This window comes from Geospiza fortis, unplaced genomic scaffold (assembly GCF_000277835.1).
Source record: "Geospiza fortis unplaced genomic scaffold, GeoFor_1.0 scaffold396, whole genome shotgun sequence".
Lineage (NCBI taxonomy): Eukaryota > Metazoa > Chordata > Aves > Passeriformes > Thraupidae > Geospiza > Geospiza fortis.
In genome coordinates, this window is record NW_005054345.1 from 565,816 (window position 1) to 572,069 (window position 6,254).

A 6,254-nucleotide genomic window follows, 5' to 3' on the forward strand; every position below is an offset into this window, starting at 1 on the left:
CTTTATCCAGGGGCTGCTGCTTTCTGTTACCACGTTATCTGACATCTTCATTAAAAAAAACTTTTAAAAAGGTAACAATGACTATTTAGCCATTTCCTTCTGTCCCTAAGCAGGAGCTGTGGAGGAAAGAGGAGGAAGGAACATTTCCCAGTGTAGACAAGTTGTTCAGCCCTCCTGTGGCAGCTGACAGCTACTCTGTGAGGGGTCCCACCTGGAGGGTGGGCTGGTGCTGCATATCTCAGTGTCCCAGTCCTGGTAGTGGCCCCATGTGGAGATCAAGCTGGTTCCTTTGTAACACAGGGACATGACTCTAAAAACCTATTTTATTCAGCATTAAATCTACATAGCTCCACTTCCAAAAACAGAAAAGCTATGTAGGCCACATAAATGCATTCTGAGGTTGATCTGGTCTTTTGCATGAGACTTTAGCCTGCTAAAAGTAGTGACAGCCACACTAAAGAAACTTGCAGAAACTTCTGTTTTATAAATTTCAGTATAAAACCTATTAAAATTCTCAATGTGTCTCATTTTACTTTTTACAAATTCAAAAGCCTCCTCTCACAAGTGCTAGTAATTAATAGGGTGCTTTGAACTTCACTGAAAGAAAAAACGTTGGGAGGCTTGAGGTAAGTAACTTTTCAAAGCTTTGATTATTCGTCAAAGAAAAAGATGTATGAAATATGGCTAGGAAATGGTAAACCATTCAAAAATGGCAACTGGAACATCCAACACATTCCTGTTTCTTTCTTTTTCTGAAATTATATCTTCTGGCTGTATAAAGCCTTCATTAGTATTTCTCAGGTCTCCTTATATGGCAAATTATGTAACAAAAATATGATCAAAGCTTTAAGTACCAAATATACATTAGCAGCTCTTCTTCAATGAATTTTTCTAGTGGGGATTTTTTTTCCACTGGATAACTGAAAAACGTTGGAAATTACTTGAATAGCAGCCTACTGGCAACAGAGTCTAATGATCACTAGAATACCTTTCTGCAGCAACTAGAGTTAATTTCTGTATAGAACTTCAACGAATATTTCACCTTACACAGTTTAAACTGAAATAGTTAATAGTCTTACAAAGGGCCTCAGATTTACTAAGAAACCTTTCTCTAATGTCCCCTGGACTTCCAACTGCTCTGGCCGAAATGCACCAATGCAATCAGTAAGTTCTGGCAAATGTCTTTATTGAACAAAACCCATTTTAGATTTGTTTACAAATCTATCCTGCAGCATTTTATAAACAACTGCAAACAGCTCTTTCTGCTGTGTGAACATCTGCAAGGCTGGGCCCAGTCCCCACACAGTTTTGCAGTGACGTTTGAAGTCTCCTCGTGTTGATAGGAGGATACAGTGGGCAGATCCCTTCCAGCACGAAGGCTGCAGTGTCTTTACCCAAGCACTGGAATCCTGCTATGCTCACACGTTAGTTGTGTACATTACAAAATAAGCTCTGTTGTTTGTATACACTTTAAAATTCACAAATCATTTAGGAAAAGTTAATTCAATTGAAGAAATTAGGTTTACCTGGAGAATCAGAAGTACCGCTGATGTACAGTGTTATTTTAATGACCAAGATTAAGTACTATTGTTAAAGTAATTAGCAAATCTCTCCTATTTTAAATTTCCTCATGATAAAGCTAGTGAATTAGTTATCAAAAAAGCCTATATTTAAAGACAAATCAATTATTTTCTTATTTAGTTTGGCTTTTTTATTTAATAATTAAGGCCACTGAAAAGAAAGCAGTTATGTGTTTGATACTGGAATGTTGTCATACCACATGTGATTAAATATTTTTAAAAGAATAACTATTCTTTTTTGAAAGAATAATGAAAAGCCATCTTCAAAACAATCCAGCTCAGCACAATCATATTGAAATCAATTATAAAACACTGCAGCATTTACACAGCTGTTCTATTGGGCCCTTCACATGCAGATCTCTAAAATAATGAGCTGAACACCAATTGTTTTAGGAACACTAATTACTACACAAACTTCGGGTGGGGCTTAAGCATTCAACAGAGGTTTGCAGATTTCCTCCCTGAAGCCAGGTCACAGCACTGCTGTGAACACTTTGAAAATTCCAACCATTCTTAACATGAAATGTGACTCAACACCACTCTGCAAGGTACCGACTGTGTACCTTGTGTAAATAAACATTAAAAACTCCACATTCAGCTGGGAAGCCTGTTTATTCTGATAACCAGGATTTTTGGTCTGAAGACATTTATTTATATCCTGTCCAGTACTGTGAGTACATGCCTTTCCTTGCTTTCACTATGATTTCAGTGATGATGACACAATGAAACACCAGAAATACTAATATCCACAAAATGACTAGCAATTGTGGAATAACACATATTAGAACTGTCAATCCAGGCTAATATGCAGTTGCCTCAGATGGAAAACTATTACAGAACTCAGAGATAACCTGCACCCTTTGATCATTCAGGTCTCCAGATGCAAGTCCTCTGAAGGAATACAGATGCCTTGAACAGAAACCTGGGGAGAATGAGATAACTAGTGAAATTCTAAACTGGAAAACACTTTTATCTGGTTCATGGGTCAAAAACTTCAGCAAATATAGGCATTCTGTACTCACTATGATCTACTCTAAACCTTCCTCAGAGAAGCTAAAATGTCCTCTTTGCTGCAGAACTGGAAAAATAACATTCATCTGGTTTTGATGAAACTCAACTAAACTGGTTCTTTTCCTCTATCCTGTGTCTTCCAGAGGTTTATGACAGCAAGGTCAGCTGAGCAGAACAATTGGAAATCAAACCAAGAAGCTCCTGAGAGTAACTAACTGCACTCAATCGTTTTCATCCTCCTGCAAACTTCATTTGTGAAGATTTACGTTGCTTTTAAGTTGGATCCCCAGTCTGAGACATGAAGGTTTCAGCCTGGAAAACCAAACAGGAGGCATACAAATTCAGAGTTTACTGCAAAAAGCTGATTTAAACACTTTCAAGAAAGCAGGTAGGACTAAGGAGCCAACTACAATGATAAAATGATTAATTCAGAGTAAAGTAAGCTGATTTGCAGCACTCTAACCAAACATCAGAATACTGTTTTAATGGATTAGAGTAGATGTCTGCCTAGTCCAGTGAGAATAGCAGCAGAATAAGAACTCTATACTAGACAGGTGTGAGATAATCTACCTTCCATATTAAGTCTCAATTTTACTTGAAATTGCACTGAAACCATGATGTAGAGAACAATGCTGGGCCTAACAGTAGACTAAAAGCTGATGGAAATCCCTCTCCTGAAATGCTTCATCCAATTCTGGGTGTCCTAATCCCCTTCCCCAATTTAAAAAAAAATTTAAAAGGTTAAAAATTTGCAAAAACAGAAACAAAAATCTTCTGCAGGGAAAAAGAATGGAATATGAAAATGTTTATATATAGGTAAAGAGTACAAATAATTACCAGTATAAAACAGATTAAGATATTTACTTCTCTATAACAGGAAGAGGTACTAATAAAACTGAGAGAAAAAATTCTTGCTTTATAAAAATATGTATTTTCCGTAAAGTACAATTAATTTACAAAAAGTCTTGACACTGTATTTTCAAATCTAAGAGTTTAGAGAGGTCATAAGCATCCTAGATGTGCATAATTCCCTGTCAGATAACCTTTAGGAAGAAACCTAATTTTTATAATCCCTTATCTTTAAGTGCACACTGTATTTTTTCTGCCATCAACTCTTGTCAAACCTGGGTTCTGAACTAAATCAGTAAAGAATGGTCCATCACAGCAATCTGTGTTGCTATAAACCATGAATAAGTTACCATCCATTTCTCTGTAACACAGTTTCCTTATGCAAAAATTGCAAATATCAGTATTTCAAGATGAGAAGATGAGATGATGAGAGTTATTACTTGTGTTTTCTGATCCTTGATGAAAAAAATGTTGTTGCTGTTAAAAAAATAAAACAAAACAAAACAAAACAAAAACCATCCAGCAAGTATAACATACTCATACTGGCTAAATTGATTTATATGGTTTGAACACTGTTCAGTCCTTCTGTAATGGCTTCATTCCCCTTGCATTTGTGCAAAATGCAGGTTCCAGAGCTACATTCCTGTATCTCCTAAAGACTGCTCAAGATCTCACACGTGATGAAGACACACTAAGCAGTGAGGATGCAGCAGGAACATTCCCCAGTTATGTGTTCAACAACAGTGTCAGCGTCAGCCAGAAGTAAAGGGGAGGAAAAAAGAGATTCTTTGAGGGATTTGCCATGGAAAGAACCTGCCTGTCGACTTAGTGTCAGCTGACAATCAGAAAAAATTCAAAACATCCCAACTTTTTTTCTCACAGTCTACTTTCCATGACCTTTCTTAAAAGGGGGTCAAGATCACAAGCTTGCTTCCTTTCCTCTGAGGGTTTTGGGTCTTTTCCCTATCTTTGTGTTTATTTGCATTTTTAATTCCCTATCTGGCTTCTCCAAAACAGAAGGACCTGCAAATTAAACTTGCAAAGTGGCCAGACATGGATCATATAACTCAAGCAGACATGGACCAGGACATGCAACTAGACATGAATTTGGCACAAGCTGGATCACAACATTTATGAGAAAATCATTGGTTAGTCAGCTGCAGTGGTCAGAAGGGGGGAAAGTTCTGGGCAAGGCTGAAATTAAAAAGCAAATACTGCGACACTGTAGTTTAAGCAATACAGCAGAGAATACAATGTAAATTAATCTGGAAGTAGTATGAAGTTTACATCCCATGTTGAAGTTACTGACAAGGGCACAGGTACAGGGGGTAGGCAGGAAAGCTGACGAAGTCCAATGGCCACCAGAGATCTGTTCCCCAATTCACAGCTCAGGCAGAGCTGATCACCTGCATTGGCAGTGTTGCAGAGTGCAGAGGATGAAAATAATCACCTGCTCCATGGACAAGTTCCACACACAATAAACTTCACAGTGTTTTTCCATGGGTTCATAAACAGTATGGCTGAACACGGGGAGTTCAAGAACCATATGGACAATCCATTTAGATGCAGACTCTGTAGTATCATTTCCCAGAACACAACAGCATTTGACATACTTGTCCCTTTTTTTCACCTTAAATGGACTAAAAATCCAAGATCAGTTCTATGGGTAATGCATATTTATTTGCAGCCACTTCTGAGGCTGAAAAGCAGTGGTGCAGCAGCTAACACAGCAGGCTGGGAAAATAAACTCCTGGTTCAGGAACCCAGATAATTTATGTATGGTACTCTGGGAGATTAAATATTCAGGAATACTGTCATCTTTGTTCCATCTTCCAAATGTTGGTATCTCTAATTTTCATAATGTATTTTGAGGGCTTTCGTTTTCACGTGGACTGGAAAAGACCTTAACTGTGTTTTGTTACAACAGGAAAGACCCCTGTACCCAGAGGGTCCTTATCACTTATGAGGAGATACAAAGCTTCAGTTTCACAGACAAACTTATCTCACATACACAGGTAAAGCCATTGTTAATACATCCTGAATAGGAAGAATAACATTTGGCACCTTAAAGAAATCTTCAGTAACAGTGTAAGGGAGGGGAGCTGTCAGGTGTGCTGCTCGCTGTCCCACTGCAGCCTCCGGGTACTTTACACCTCCCAGACAGGTCAAGCAGCACCTGTAGGTCAACCCGCAAGCTACCAGCCTTGCGCTGCAGTTTCAGTCCCAGACCTGTGTCTTCACGTATTATTTTTTCATGCTAATTCACGCAGGCGGTCGTTCCTTGTGTAAGGGGAGCTCCTCTGCACCGCCGGTCTGCTCTGCTCTTCGCCACCGCCACCTTTGCCCCTGCGCGGGAGGATGGGGCAGGCTGCGGGAGGATGGAGCAGGGTGCGGGACGATGGGGATGGGGCAGGGTGCAGGCTGCCCCACCATCAGCCTCCTCCTCTGCCCCGCCGGGGCTCGGCCCCGCAGCGCCGGCCGGGTGAGCCGGCCTGTGGCCCTCACACCTTCCACGCCACAGCGGGTCAGTCCCGCTCAGGCAGGCCTGGAACGAGGCGGGCTCTTCCCTCTCTACCTGCCTGAAAGGAGCTTTCCCCACGACCACCTTGTCCCTGGGAAGACTCTCCTCATCCCCCAGGGGAAGGGGCTTTGCCCTTAGTCACAGCTCCTCGGGCAGGAGCTTCTGCGGCGGTCCCTTCACCACCTCAGTGCCCTCGGCCAGAGGTGCTCCCCCCCGTCTCCCCCAGGAGAAGGGCTCCGTCTCCGCACTCCGCTGCGAGCCGGGCCCCCTCTACCGCCAGAAGCCCCTGGAGA